We start from the raw sequence: 16,717 nt of genomic DNA on the forward strand, positions 1-16,717 counted from the left end.
CCTTTGACATAACTGTCATATCTGATTCTCTAAATACCTCAGTCATGCAGTACTGAGAAATCCATCTAGCATATCTAGAATAATGTGGCCATCAACTGGTATTCTTTTAAATAATTTTATGTCTATCTTCTTTCAAGGCCAAGTGGCCTGTGCTACCCATAAGATCTGAGACTTCGGAATGAAATCTCCAGGCTCATATTTAATAATAGATGTACATCCATATATAGCTTTATAACATGAATCATATACTGGTCTTATCCTTGCATATTTAATAATACTTCCTTAGGTATATTTTTCTTCAGTCTGTGTAGATGATGAGACACTTACTTTGTATAATTTATTTAATACTGTATCCAGTTAAACTAGTTTGAGTTAAGCTAAACAATGTCTCACATATAAAAAGGGATTTTCTATAAACCTGTGAGGTCAGCAGAAGTTCTGTATATTTGGGGGGAATGCTATTTAGTTCATGTTTTTAAACTTTTCCTAATATAGAACAGAGATGGGGAAAAAACAAAACAAAATACCATCTCCAAATGACCTCATATCTACGAAGATGGTAGTATCCCATTAACATGATAATGTTTGTCCTTAAATACATTGAACAGCTATATCTGGTTTCTTTTAAATGTTTCAGAGAGGGAAAAAATGAGATGATGATTTTTCACCAGTTTTTTTTAGTATAAACCAAAGCTAGAAAAGGGGGTTTTTTGGTGGGGTTGGAGTTATTATTTTTAAAGCTTTTTAATTCCACTTGCTTTTTGAAAAATACCCTTAGAAATTCAGCTTCTGACTATTGTGGGAATTAAACAGCTTTTTTCAGGCAATGACTATGGGTAATTGCAATTCAGAATTGAGCAATTCTGAGATTCAGAAGTGGAAGTTAAAGAAGGATATTGCTTAAAATTTACACATGCAAATTAGTTACTTCAATAAATCCACCTTTGTACCAAGTAATGAAGTACAAAGTCAGAGTCTGAGTGAGCACAAATACAATAACTGTCAGGTTTTAAAGTAAAGCTTTTGTCTCAAGAAACATTTTGAGGGTTCAGAATTTATTTTTGTTATGCAGTAAAATGATACATAGACTTTGCACAAGGTCTCCCTGCATCATGTAATCTGGACTGAAGCCCTTGCTCTACTTCATTTCAAATCTCAGATTTCACCTCATGTCCTACCCTATGATGAGCTAGTGTAGCTTCCAGGAACCTAATGAAGACATGCCCATGATGTAACCTGTCTATGTCATGTCCTGAATGAGATCCAGGGCCTATATGAGCATGCCACTTACTCAGTTTCCATAAAAGGGTTGACTAGATTTTTGGCAAGTGTCTGTTCACTGTACATGCACCTACACATGTGCTTTAACTGTGCAATAAGCTAATCAATTGTAGCATGAAGCTTCACAGTCTACAGTGCAATGCTATTAGACCACAAAAAATGAATTTTCATAGATTCATAAATGTTAGGGTCAGAAGGGACCTCAATAGATCATCGAGTCCAACCCCCTGCATAGGCAGGAAAGAGTGCTGGGGTCAGATGACCCCAGCCAGATCCCTATCTAACCTCTTCTTGATGACCCCCAGGGTAGGGGAGAACACCATTCCAGATTTCAGCCACTCTAACTGTGAAGAAGTTCTTCCTAATGTCCAGTCTAAATCTGCTCTCTGCTAGCTTATGCCATTATTTCTTGTGACCCCCTAGGGGTGCCTTGGTGAGCAGAGCCTCACCAATTCCCTTCTGTGCCCCCATGATGAATTTATAAGCAGCCACAAGGTCGCCTCTCAACCTTCTCTTGCAGAGGCTGAAGAGGTCCAGGTGCCCTAGTGTCTCCTCATAGAGCTTGGCCTGCAAGCCCTTAACCATATGAGTGGCCCTCCTCTGGACCCTCTCCAGGTTATCCACATCCTTCTTGAAGTGTGGCACCCAAAACTACACACAGTATTCCAACTGTGGTCTGACCAGCACCTGATAGAGGGGAAGTATCACCCCCTTGGTTCTGTTTGTCATGTATCTGCTGATGCATGATAAAGTGCAGTTAGCTTTGCTGATGACTTCGTCACACTGACAACTCATGTTCATCTTGGAGTCCACTAGGACTCCGAGATCCCTTTCTGCTTCCATGCTACCGAGCAGGTTATTTCCTAGGCAGTAGGTTTGCTGGACATTTGTCCTCCCTAGGTGCAGCACTTTGCATTTTTCCTTGTTAAATTGCATTCCATTGTTTTCTGCCCATTTGTCCAACCTGTCCTGGTCTGCCTGTAGTTGTTCCCTGCCCTCCTGTGTGTCAACTTCTCCCCACAGTTTTGTATCATCCGCAAACTTGGACAGAGTACATTTCACTCCTTCATCCAAATCACTGATGAAGACATTGAAGAGTATCAGTCCAAGCACTGAGCCCTGCGGGACCCCACTGTCCACGTCCTTCCAGGTATGACCCTTTAGCTAATTTGCCACCCACCAGACTGTATAATCATTCAAGTCACAGCCTCTTAATTGTTCACCAGTATGGGGTGAGATACCGTATTGCTTCAGATTTGAGCTCTGGCTCCCCAGCTCCTAATTCAGCTCTAACCATTATTAGAACAGAGAGAGATAATTACTTGTGTTAGTTTGAAATCAGGCAAAAGGCAGGGCAGAGTGGCACCTTAGAGATTAATTAATTCAAAGACACACAAGGTTTTGTAACAACAGCTTATTTTGTCAAATGCTATAAATGGACCTGCAGGAAGCAATGCCACACTGCCCTGCCTTTTCCATTGTTACAACAATTCATGACATGCTTCCCATATGATTAGAACAGGGGTACCAAACTCACTTTGTCCTGCAGACTATATGACACACAGCTGGTCCACGGGCAAGATTAGGTCAACAGGTTTATGGACCCTGGACCTCACGCCCTATGCTGGGTCCAGTGCTTTCAACTCCCACTACAGCTGCTCCAGGATCCACACTGCATGTAACACCTGTCCCAGACCACACAGAGCACCTGTCCCAGTTTCCATAGGACCCATGATGTGCCCCTAGCAATTAGTCCAGAATCTACTTAGCCCTCAGAGTCTACTTCAGCTGCTCCGTGTTCAACGCTGCATGTAGTACTTGTGAATGGGCCCCAGCCCAATTGGTGCAAGCACTATGTGCAGTATGTATTCAGGCATTCCTAGGGCAGGCATTATGTGTGGTGTGGCTCCCAGAGAGGCCAGGATGGGTGCTGCATGTAGCATGCATCCCAGGCCCTGCCTACTGAGCTAATCCAGATCAATTCAGAACCAAGGGCAGCACCATGGGCCAGATAATGTAGGCCACATTCAACACTCCTGTATTAAAGCTGTTAGAATAATTGGTTTAATTTGCTGGCAATTCTGAACAAGAAGAAAACTTTTGTTTTGAAATTACTCAGAACAAAGCTATTATGAATTTCAGTGAATCAAAGTAGCCAAAATGTTTCAAGTAAAAAAAAAAAAAAAAAAAAAAAAGCTTTGTTTATCCCCCAAACTGAAATATTCTGTTTTGGATTCAAGACAGTAGTCCTCGACATTTCTAATCCTGTGGTCTCCCAGACCAGCAATCACATAACCTAATCCCCTCACGGTCTGATCCTGTCCTTTCCCTTTACATATGTTATCATGGGAAGCAGCAAAATAGCATACACACAGCACTGCATCTGTGTTAACTACCCTGCCCACAGAAGCCCACAGCATCTGAAGACAGCTTTGATGCTTCCCATGCCAGAGTTAGCGCAAATAAAAAAGAGCCCAGATTTGTGACAAAGAGGGGGGCAGCCAATTGCTCTTCAGGCAACTGGTTAGAACAATGGAGTTATCAGATACAGTTATGCCATATTAAGAGTCCATGAGATCTCCTCCACCTTGGTTCAAGAAACACCTAGCACTGACAAGACTTCTTGGTGCTGAGCAATGGCATACAGATCCAAATCCACCTCACTCATAAGTACAAGCAAAAATTGTCCATTGTGATCTAATGGGCATAGCACTGGATCAGGACACTGAAAACCTGATTATGCCATGTTTGACCTTGGGCAAGTCACTTTCCCTCTTAATTCTTCAGTTTCCCTATCTGCTACATGGGAATACAGACCTTCCTTGTGACTATGAGATCCATTAATGGAGATCTAATTAAAAAGCACCATGCAAGAGCCAGCTACTGATGATATTATATTCCCTTCCCAACTTGCAACAGTAGGTCTTCACGTGATGTGTGTTGTAGCACAGGAAGGACAGATAGGGAATTTAACACCTGAACTCCCTAAAAAAAAAAAAAAAAATATAGCTTTTCATGCAAGATTAACTTGAGAGAAAGGAAACAGGAATAACATTTGATTTGACATTACATTTTTCAAAGTGCTGCATGCATATTAAACCAGTACCTATAGAGATCAAATCCACACCTGGTAAAAATAGACTCTGAAAGCAGAACAATTTTTAATAGATTTTTTTCAAATTTTTATACTGGAAATCAAGTTAATTGTTATATTATGCTCTATCTATCCTTCTTGTTAATCTCCATTCCCCAAGGGAAGTAGTTGCAAAAGAGTTAGGATATTGTTTTTATCAAATAAATTCTGTTATGTATTAGAATCTGGGAATAAGGTCTAGCTTTCAGCCTTCCCGTCTCTTACATAAGCAAGAGCCAAAGGTCACATTCTTATGCTGTTTTTAGATATAATATGTACCTGAGCTTATATGTATATTTTACAACACGTAACAACTAAACTCTGAAAAGCGTGAATTAAAAATCAAGGGTGTTTCATCAAAAGACACACTTTACCTACCATCTGTAGTGGCCACTCTTGAAAAGCCATGTAGCAATACTTAATTTACATCATACACAAATGATTACAAACACACATTTTAATAAGATGACTTACCGTGGCGCTCCTATGAGACTTCCTCCAACCTCTAATAGCCTCATCTGGTCCTCCAGTAAAACAGTAAACACAAAACACTAAGCCCCTGGGCTATAACAAACTAAACCATCCGGTCAAAACCACGTTCTATCCCTACCGGGAAAATACTCCAACTCATAGCGGCAACCAGGGGATGCTCCTGCAATCTATCTTCTCCTTTCTCTCTGCACGGGCTGAGCTCCCCCCTCCTTGGCCACTGGAGGGGAACTGCCCTCCTGGCCTCATGCTTGGGTTTAAGAAGGGGCCAAGCCCTTCCCCTTCCTGTCAGCTGATTCCCTTGGTTCCCCTAACAACCAGCACCTGTGCTGCCCTGGTGACCTTCTCACCACTAGGGGTCTCTCCTGAGCCATTTCTGCTTTTAGGTGCAGGGCACCCAAGTGCCCTGTGACAGTGCTGCTCAACTGGAGGGTCTGAGCAGATGTGCTGATCTAGGCAGTCATTACGGTCTAGTTCAGTGCTGCAGGGAAGGTGGAGGCATTGCTGCTCATGGCACATGTCAAGGGAGTAATACTGCTGACTAGTGGGAGCTGTGATATAGGGGTAGAGCAAACGCAGCCAGATACAAGTTGCATGCTACTGTTAAATGGCCTGTCAACAAAAATTGCCAAAACAAAAATGCCAGCAAGAAGTGCTTTGGCTATAAATACATTGCCATTCTTAGGTCTATAGTTAGCTGGTGAATTTAGAACTACCTGAAGTTTCCCAAAGAAAGAAAGAAAGAGAGGAAGACTTTTTAAATCTTTACTATAAAAAAATATATATATTTTTTACAAAGGTAACACTTGTCAGGAACAAAAGCACCATAGCATCAGAGACTAAATCCCCTCTCCTGCAATCTCCTCCATAAGGTTATACACTGAGGACCAGCTGTCTATCTTCCACTTTTCAGAGTGCCTTCTCAATGGCCCAGCATGTCAAACTGGTCCACATTTTGTTTTAAGTGTCCAAATTCAAATGTGGCATGCACTCACACCAAGAAACAGAGGAATAGGAAGACATCATCAGAGCTAGCTCCTGTGAGCCAATGTTTCAGAATTGCCATCTTGGCTTGGTCCAGCAGGAAATTGGCCAGGCAGATCACGTTCCCCGTAGTCACTCAGTACAGAATAAAGAAGATGTACAGTCTTGAAAAAGTCCAAGCCCAATGTGTCAGAGAGGTTGCTGAGGGCACATAGAGGGAAATCCAGGAAGATATAGACAAGAATCTCCTCCACCTCCTTATAGAAATGGGAGGTCACTGATGTCATTAAGCAGTGGCCAAAAGTGCCTGTGGCCAGGGCCCTAGGTAACAGCCACCACTGGAGACCACCAGTTCTGTGAGTGATGGATACCTTGTACAGGGTGCACCAGGCTAGACAGGTTTGCTCTGGTTTTGTTACCACTAGGCATCATTTGCATGTTGTCAGGGTGGGCAGCAAACACACAGGCATGATGTACTTTGACTGTCCATATGTACAGTGCCTTCCCAGACAGGATCTCAAAGCGGATCCCACTACTGTTCTCACTGAGCATGGGGAAGGATAACAGGGTACTGGGTCTGCCACTTTCATCGTTGTCCACAGCTCGAGAAATAGGTTAGAATGGGGACAGTCTGTCTAGCCAGCTGCCATTGGAGAGGAGGTGGTCCTCCAGGGCAGCAAGCGCAGCCACAGGGAAGGCAGCTTTCACTTCAGCTAAAAGGTACATAGCAGAACAGGCAGAGGGCAAGCCCAGCCAGGACTTTTGCTGAGAGGGAGTGAAGGAGGAAGGTCAGTCTTAGCTGTAGCTGTTATTTTAATCATATTATTCCATTAAGCATTCAGAAATGCAAGCATATAAAATGAAATGCATCATAACATTCATTGATATTTTTTGCTTTCTGTTTTTCCCCTTTTTTGTAATTCAATGGATCTAATTTTTATAACACTAACAGAGTTCAGTTTCTTGATGGATACTTCCAAGATGCCAGCACACCCTACACAAGTATAACCTTTTATTGGCTCTAGCTAAAATCCTGAACAATGAAACTAGCCTGAGAGAGAGAGAGCTGACAACCCCTTTTAGAGAGTACTGGCAGCCGTAAGAAAGAGACCTTTATCCAGTTGCAGTTGCCTATTTGACTTTGCAGTTTAAGCCAAAATGAAAACATATATTATGACAATAAATGACAGAGTAGTATGTAAAAGTCTCCTGAAATAACTAGTGTGCGTCCTGGGAAAAGAAGTATATTTGAACTTGTTTAAATGACTACTTTAACCTTTCTGTAGAGTCTATACAACCTCCATTAGTCACATATGCAGAAATGCAACTTGGTACAAGGATGAAGTCATTTACCAGTAATTTTTATATATTAAATGTCACAGATTGTTATGGCATCTAAAATTAATTTTGAACATATGAAAAATAGGGAATCTTCTGCCAATACTAATGGTCATTAGTTTGATTCTGACTGCTAGTCATTACCATCACTAAAGGTACCTACTGACATATAGGTGAAGCGAACTGATTAACTCAGTCCAGCTCTCAGTGCACTAGTCCCCATATCACTAGAACAGGCACTATTCAGCAAGCTTGTTATGCAAAACAACTCCAATCTTTCAATATTCAAGGACAAGTGCAAAGTCCTGCACCTTTGACAAAATAATTGGGACTAGATCCATTGCAAAAGAAGTTTGTGTGTTCTTCCGATCAAGAGGAGAAATGCATTCTCCTACAAATGTGTTTCACAGAAAATGGGAATCAGTTAAGCTTCCTCCTGTAAAACAGTTTTTTTTAGCAGCACATTTGGAGGCTTGGGGTCCCCCAGTTCACAAGGTGTGAAACAAGGTGACGACTTCAAATATGCATCATTTTTATCTCAGGCTGTTGCAAAATGAAGTACTGTTTTCCAGTGCAGTGCACTCACGCTCTCTCAGAAACTTAATTCATTTCAAAAAAGAAATCTTATGACCAAATAGGTTCCTGTCTAGAATAAATGTAGACAATTCAGTGAAGTATCTGTTAACAGATATCCCTTTCACCTGCCTTTTAAGTAACTAAATTTGTTCAACAAACATTAATATTCATGTTAGGAATAGCTTTGAACTGTTTATACTGGATACCCAGTTTTATCATTCAAGATATGAACTACATTTTTCAAGCTTTTTTATTAATCTCCAAAGGTATCTGGTTTCTGTCCCTGATCTGATGCCTTAAGCTTTATAAAACTTTTTTCTCCTTTTGCCAGAAAATTGAGTTTCTTATTTAAAGAAATCCCTATTAGTGGGCCAAAATTTGCATTTTGCTGACATTGCTAGAAACATAACTGCAAATTCTTTAAGGCCAGGTACAGATGTTCAGAAAGTGCAAGGAGAAATTAATCTAAATTATGCAGTTTTCTGTAAGCAGTGTAGCTTAGCTCAGTAGTGAACAAAATACACACCTGCCAGCATGTTGCTGGTTTTCAAAATGGAAGGGGAAAGACAACAGGGAATTTTGGTCAGGCGTGGGGGGGTTTAACCCTGACTGGAGAGTGGGGCAGGTGTATGGACCTCCCCTCCCCCAGGTGAGGGTCAGATCCAAGACTGTAATGCAGACATTCCCCCCCCATGAACCTAGACTGAAATCTCATATTTAAGGCTTTATCCCTTTTTGACAGAAAGTGATTTTTGAATGAGCTAGGCAAGTCCAAAGAGTTTTTGCTTAGATATGAGAACTAACCTAAGTCTCAGGCAAACAAACTTGGTTTGAACAAGACACTGTTAGCATTAGGACATTACAAAATACTTCTGAGTGTAAGCAGCTTCTTACTGCATCAGACACATCTGAAATCATTTTGGAGTGAATAAATGGGTCATTTAAAGAGTGTCCACACTTGAGGATAGGCTGGTGATCCAGGCCAACCTCAATAGGCTTGCAAGGTGGATGGATGAAAACCTGATGGCATTCAGTATGATGACATGCAAGGTGCTCCAACTCAGGAATAAAAACCCACATCACACTTATAGACTTGGCAATGCTACACTCACTAGCACCATGACTGAAAGAGACTTGGGGGTCATGATTGACCACAAGATGAATATGAGCCACCAATGCAATACCTCAGCTGGCAAAGTGAACAAAACTCTGACTTGCATCTACCAATGCTTCTCAAGTAAGACCCAGGATGTCATCCTCCCTCTGTACTCAGCCTCAGCGAAGCCACAGCTGGAGTACTACATCCAATTTTGGGCTCCCCAATTTAGAAAGGACATGGAGAAGCTTGAAAGAGTCCAGAGAAGAGCTGTGCACATGATCAGAGGGCAAGAGAACAGGCCTTATGAAGAAATGCTGCAAGCTTTGAAACTTTTCAGCCTGGAGAAGCACAAGCTCAGGGGTGACTTGTTGATAGCCTATAAGTACATAAGGGGTATGCATCAGGATGTGGGGGAACACCTGTTCACCAGAGCACCCCAGGGAATGACAAGGTTCAATGGTCACAAACTCCTGCAAAACCGTTTTAGGTCGGACATAAGGAAAAACTTCTTTATTGTCCGAGCCCCCAAGGCCTGAAACAGGCTTCCCCCTGCAAGCACCTACTCTGGACACTTTCAAGAACATTTGGATGTTTATCTTGCTGGGATCCTTTGACCCTATCTGACTTATTGCCCCTTGGGCAGAAGGCTGGACCCAATAATCTTACAAGGTCCCTTCCAGCCCTAATGTCTACAAGATCTATGAAATCCTGACTATCTGTTTGGTTATGGTTGTAGAACGTTTTCTATGTACCTACAGTGCAATGCGTCACTTGTGTTCATGGCCATGGGGCTTAGTTTTGGAAATTTTATACACATAAGCAGCCCTATCAAGCAAGCATTAAATTCGAATAATAGATTCCAGAATCAGGCTTTTCAGAAACAAAATGTAAAGTTTCTATCAATTCTTCCATTAATATTTATTATAAGTAGAGCAGGTCTGAACTGAAAATTTATTTTGTAGAACATTTAAAAATTTTAAAGTTTGCTTTTCAATACTATCTGGAACCTAAAGATTTTTAAAATTTCAAAGAAACTGTTGTTGCTTCTGTTCATTTTTTGTACTTCTACATTGTTTCATGATTCATACAGTAATGAAACTGTGTGACACATAATCTATGACACAAATGAGACACTTTGAAACATGTTATTTATAAAGTAAACAAACTCAAAATAAACTCATTATTTTATTTATAAAATAAATAAATAGCCATGCACAGGGAAGAGCTGCTATCTGTAGCCTGCATGCTCTGGGCAGGGGTGCACAAGCAGAGGGTTGCAGCCCTGCCCCTATGCCAGACCAGGCTCTCACCGCTGCAAAGAGCCAGAGCAGTAGAGCTGTGTGAAGCTTCAGTCCCCAGTTCAATTCGGCAGAGATTCGATCCAATTCAGTGGCCGAATCTCTGAATCCAAATCAAATCCAATGACCCATTTATTCTCTCCGAATCAAATCTGAACCCTCCAAATCGATTCTGAAAAATTTGAGAATTTGGATGTAGTCCCAGCTTTAAATGTTTTTTCTACATACCTCAAGGTACCAGGTGGCTCATGAATGCTGAGACAGTGGGGCAGATGGAGCATCCCACAGGAGCACGGGGCAGTCCCCAGCATGCTCCACAGCAGACCCGCAAGTGGACCAGAAGTACTTCCGGGCCACTTCCAGGTCCACCGGAGAGTGCATGGGGGATCCCCCTGCACCCCTCTAGCTCAGCAACTGGTGCCTCCTCAGCCTGGGGCTACACCCAGGGCCCCCCTTCATGCAATCACCAAGGTAGGGAGAGTGCGGGGGGATGGCCCCCAGTGCACTCCCTGGTGGACCTGGAAGTACTTCCAGTCCACTTTAGGTTCATTGCCGAGCATGTGGAGGACCCTCCCACACTCCTATGGGCTGCTCCATCCACCCCAGCATTGTAGCGTTCACAAGCCATGCTGGTACCTGAAGGTATGTAGAAAAACCTTTTAAAGCTGTGTCTATGTCTGAATCGCTGATTCTCCAAATCAGCATCGAATCTTCAGATTCGGATTGAGTCAAATCAAATCAGGGACAGTGATCTGAATCAATGAATTGAATTACTGTTCCCAATTCAGGCCGAATCCAAATTGAATAGGACCTGCTTTGCACACCTCTATGGGGCAGAGCCACAGTCCCCTGCTCAGAGCATGCAGGCTACAGATCGCAGCTCTGCCCTGGCTCTGGAGTAAGCTGTCCCCTTTGCAAAATCCCAGTGGCTCCAGAGCAGCCCTCTATCCTGCTCTGCTGCACATGCTGCAGATGGAGTCTCCATGGAGACCGGCCCATCATGCGGACAGAGGCTGCTGGAAAATGGAGTCCAACTGCTGGCTGGGTAGTCCATCGTGCCCACCCCTGCTCTAAAATGTCACTATTAGAAAAGCACCTGTGGATCAGAAGTGCAATCCCAGAGGAGAGTTGTAGACCACCCTGAATCTTGAATGTTGATCACAAGCCCTGAGCGCGTTCATGTTTTCTCAATTATTCAGCTCCCCTCCTGAAACCACATCCTCTCTCACAATTGACCACACTCCCTGCCTTCACAGAATATTACCAAAAATTGTGAAATGATGTAGTGCTCAGCCCAGAAGCCACCATCAAGGGCAGAAGTCTGATGTTCCCCATTAAGGAAGAGCAGCAGGCTCTGACAGCATTTCAAATCATCAGCAAAAAGTCCTGTAGTGTTTCAGATCATTAGGAAAAAGGAAAGTCCTTTATATAATTGTGAAGTCTTGAAATAGAGGTTCTTTTCAGAACCAGGCAGTGCTGTGTAGTTTTTCTCCAAAAGACCAGCTGACCTATTCAGAATTACAGTACTCTATGGGTATTTTTTCTCCTGTACTGTAGTCATTCCAACAACAACAAGCGTAATTATGTGCTGTGCAAAGGAAGCCAGAGTGGAGTACTGTGAGGGTACGGTTAGGAAGTAGGGAGAGAGGTGAGGCTGTGAACTTAATATAGCCAAGGACAAACCTCAAGGCACTGGTTGCAGGGACATTCATGAGCTCTTGTATTTGCAGTTATGTTTCTTGTGTTTGTGTTCATGTTCTTGAGGTCTGCTTTTTTTGGTTCGTTTGTGGGGGGGGTGTTTAATATTTCAGGGGACTAAGAAAGATGCAGATAGTCATATGATTGGAGACCTTACATGTTTAATACATGGTAAATGCTGAACTTCTGATAAGCACCAACAGCAGAATTTCATTTCACTTTACAAGTTGAAATGGCAGTTACCTAGCTTTACATGGCATTTCTGGCACTTATGCTAGCTTGCAATTCCATTACCTGTGCAGTGTGGAGACAAGCATCCTTACAAGCTAAGCATGTGAAGTAGGTCACACAGTGGCAAAACAGGCTAGGGATACGCATATTTGAAAGCATGTCCTGAAAAAATGGGCGGTCTCCCATATTTTAACCCCAGTAGCTTATTGGTTATGGTACTTGCCCTGGAAGAGGGACAGTCAGGTTCTAGGACACGCCCCCCCCCCCAATACTCAGAGGGGGTTTAAAAAAAAAAATAAATCTTGACTTCTTGGCACAGTACACTAGCCACCAAGCTACAGGTCAGGCATTATCCAGTCCCCTCTACAGCACTCCTTTTGAAGGTGAATTTTGCCTTTAATAGTCATTGGATAGAGAGCAGTGGGGAAGTTTCTCCCTCCTTGGGAACAAAATTCTCAGCTAAAAACTTAGAGTCTGCTTCCTTCCAGAGCAGTACCCATCTTACTCAGCTTCTGACTTGTTTGCTACTTCTGACCTCATATGATCAACAGGAGGGTTGTATGAATGGTGAGTTGTATGAGTTTCCTGGTGGCTACAGCAAAGTAAAGGGCATATAGAGTAAAACAATTTTTCCCAGAGCTTTTTCAAATATGTCGTAACAGGAGATCTGATCTTTAGTATTTCTGTCCCAAGTGACTGAAATACCACAAAATAAAATTTAAAGCTCCCATGATATTTCAACCCCATAAATAGCTTTCTGAGAGGAAAAAAAGGCCCATGAAAAAATAAATAGGTAAAAATATTAAGTTACTTGGCTTAAACTTCACGTCTCGCAGAACCTTAATGAATTGGCCTATTTACACAAAAATTATTCTGATTATTTTCTGAACCTATCCAGTTCTCACTGGGAAAAGCCCTTCCTGAGAGAGTGCTGAATTGTCTGTTTTTTACTACACAAAAATATCACAGCAGACTGAAAATTTCTCACATTATTTTGTTTCTTCCCTTTTCTAGCCACAATTAGGAAGGTCAGAGCCATAAAAAATGGAATAGAACTTCTTGAAAAACAGAACTAGATACTTCTCAGTATCAGAAAAGATATACACAACTACTAAATGACTATGCAGTAACTGAAGTTACCGTGCAGTAGCGTCGCGGAATGGGTTTTAGGTGCTGCTGACTGTGCAGTAGATCGTTACTACTGTGCAGTAGCGTCACATCATGCTTCGTGTCATGTGATGCTACTGCACAGTCAGCATCTCATGTAGATGTACCCTGTGTCAATTATTTCAACATCTAACGAATGATCATTTTATGATATAATAATAAGTAAGCAGGCATTTGCAATACCATATATATTAGCATATTTCATTTGTGGAATTTTTGAATCAGGGTAGCATGCTAAAAACATTTTTATAACCCACTGTAAATTATGTACTATCCAGGTTTAAAATCATCATCTAAAAATCTTTTAGTAGATTTCACATTTTTCATAGTTCAAGAAATATGTCAGGCCTTTTATAAATCCTTGGTGGCTTTTATTTATATATAACTACTTTATTAAACTCAAAAAGTACATTATTTACAGTGGGTTATAAAAATGTTTTTAGCATGTTACCCTGATTCAGTATAATATTTGCACCACTTTAATGGTGTTGGTGCTTGCACGCTTCAGCAGCATATTGCGCATTAATTCCAGCCTCTGTAGGAAATTCAGCAGCGTAATGTGCCTTAAGTGACTTAGGGCGCAGCAAACAAACTCATTCAAAGGGTTTTAGTTTGTTGCTCCTGCAGTCAGAGTGAAGCACCAGGCTCTACAGGAAGCCCTGCAGGCAGCCCAGGAAGGCAGGCACCATCCAAGAAAAGCGGTGAGCCTGATCTCCCCACCTCCCCCCACTCCCAAGCTTGCCTGCCTACTTGAGCTGCTCAGGAGCCCGATGCTCCCCCACCCTTGGCTGCAGTGCTCCCCCAGACTATCCGAGCCAGGTGCCTGTAGATGGGTACTGCCTGAGGGGAAGCACCAGGCCCCACCACAGCCCAGGGACTGCTCCACCTGTCAGCAACTCTCCCTCCCCACCGGAGAGACAGGTAAGTCAGCGGGGTATGTGCACGACATGGGGGTTTAATAATCAGTCCTAAATTGAAGTGGTGTTTTTTAAAACCCACCACTTCAATTTAGGGCCCGTTTCATCTACACACACCCTAAGATCCTGAGGCTACAGGTGTAGTGATCTACCCAAACGGAGATCAAAGCTCAAGTGTCTTAGTTGGGAATTGAGTCTTCCCTAAGCCTATACATTCACATCCCCAAAATACGATTTGTAAGTGAGAGGGCTTACTCTAGTGATTATGTATACATACACACACACACACACACACACACACACACACACACACACACTCCCCATTTCCTCCTCTCCTCTGCCCCCAAAGAGATCAGCAAAAGCCACTGAATAAGGTGAGTTGAATTTTACTTGCTAATGTAACAGTTGCATGTAGCACTAGAAGCAGCTGCTTTCAGCTCTTTCTGGAGAATTCATAGCTTGCCTCTGTAATTTGCTGCTGAACCAGGAGGATAGGTGCATATTCTATTTAGAAACTAAAAGTATGAACTTTTTACCTATTTTACAAGAGGGCAGCAGACACTACTCAGCCAGCCTCCTCCCTTTAAACAGTTCTAAAACAAAGGAGCAGGTCCTGAATCATTCAAGCTGAATCTTACACAAAGTAAGAAAATCCAAAGGGAAAGTTAGCGTGAGTAGAAAGTAAACTTCCCTATTTATGCAACTCATTGCTTAATCTTTTGAAAAGAAAAGCAACAAAAAAAAAAAAAAAAAAAAATTGGTAAGAGTCAGAATGATCTAATATCCTCTTGCATGTGACTTCCGAGACATGCCTTTTTCTTTTTTCACAAGCTGAACAAACAGGAGGGTGATTCTACAGGCAGTCTAAATGTTTCTTTCATTTCTACAACAAAATATTCTACAAGCTCTCAGGCACGTACCATGTCTGATCACATAATACCCTTATACATATATGTTTTTGTCCCACAATGCACCACAGATCCGCCACTTTGCAGCAGACTCAACTAACCAAGTCTGCTCCACACATGAGCTGATATGAACTGCGCTGTGCCACATACACTTGTATAAGCGGCAAAATGAGCATCAATGTACAGAAAGTGGCAATGGTGCGCTTTTCAAATAAAACACCTCCAATGCATTTTAGTTCAAAAGCATGCCATTTTCTCAGCACTGTCACATATTTTGCCATTTATGCAGCTCTAAGCGACACAGCACCAGCCGCTTGTCGAAGTGCCCAGCACTGCAGCACCTGCATGTATAAAAATGCCCAAATACAGCAGTAACAAATGTGTAGCTCCCTGTTGTAATTCATGGAACTTCCCAGAAAATGCCATGAGTTAGACCTACTGTTCCCACCCCCCCAGCCCAACACTTTGTTGTTGGGTGAGGGAGGTGGAAGATCAAGATCCACTTTGGAGCCAATCCAGAAGGAGCAGCCTCACCCCTAGCCCCTCCCCAGCTCCAGTGCCGTCTGCAGGATACGAGCAGGAAGAAGCGAAGACAGGGCATTGCAGGCTGGGGTTTGCACAGCTAACAGCTTCTGCCCCCTCCTTTCTCCCTCTTCCTTCTTGCAGGCAGCACCAGGGCTGGGGCCAGGCTGCATTGGCCCAGCCCTGATCACACGTAGGGACAAACAGAAGTTAACCAAGTCACTCTACTTCGCAGTGCCTTCATCTGAACCCTCGTTACATGAGGATTAAATTTGTCATGTGACTGGGCACTTTTTCAAGTGTGCTTTCTGTGCAGAGTGCTTTCTGTTAGGGCATGGCTGTAGAGCACTTTCAACACTCCCATCATGCGACAAATGTGACTTCCATCAGCACCCGTAGTGTCAAAAATATCACTTCCGTCAGCACCCATAGTGTCAAAAATCCACTTTGGTGCATTACCATCTATTTATATCACTTCTATACATGTAAAAATATGTACATTTCCTTTCAGACAGCTAGAAAAAAAATCATTCCACTTACAGATGTAGTATTACTACCTAAACTGAACAAAAGTCTAAAGTTTTTAAAAAGTAAATTTACTGAATTTTCAAAACAGGACAGCTGCATGTTCAGGTATGTGCTATTTAAAATAACTTTAAAGTAAGAACTAATATTAGCCTGCACAGAAAGTTACAAGACATTTTCAGAAGAATATTACATACTACACAATGTGCCATTCATGGAACATACAAGGACATTTGATATAGACATCCAAAAAAAGAAATTCAGTCCTGAACAGAAATTCAACCAAAGCTCTTGGTATCGGTAAAGTCCTGATTCTAAACCTAATGGTAGTTCACAATACTGAATGTAACCCTAATGCCAGAACCAGAATGCTCTTGTGATACCCCAGGTTGCTGGAAACACTAAGGGGTCTCACCAGATCCCTTGAAGGATTCTGCAAAGTGTGAGGAAATAAGCAAGATACAAGGAGTTAAAACAGACAAACTAAGTATATAAATACAGTCTCAGGCTTGTCTCTGCCTAAAGGATCCTGTCACGGATGGCCCCGCGAG

This window comes from Crocodylus porosus, unplaced genomic scaffold (genome assembly GCF_001723895.1).
Source record: "Crocodylus porosus isolate Cpor-Errol unplaced genomic scaffold, CroPor_comp1, whole genome shotgun sequence".
NCBI lineage: Eukaryota > Metazoa > Chordata > Crocodylia > Crocodylidae > Crocodylus > Crocodylus porosus.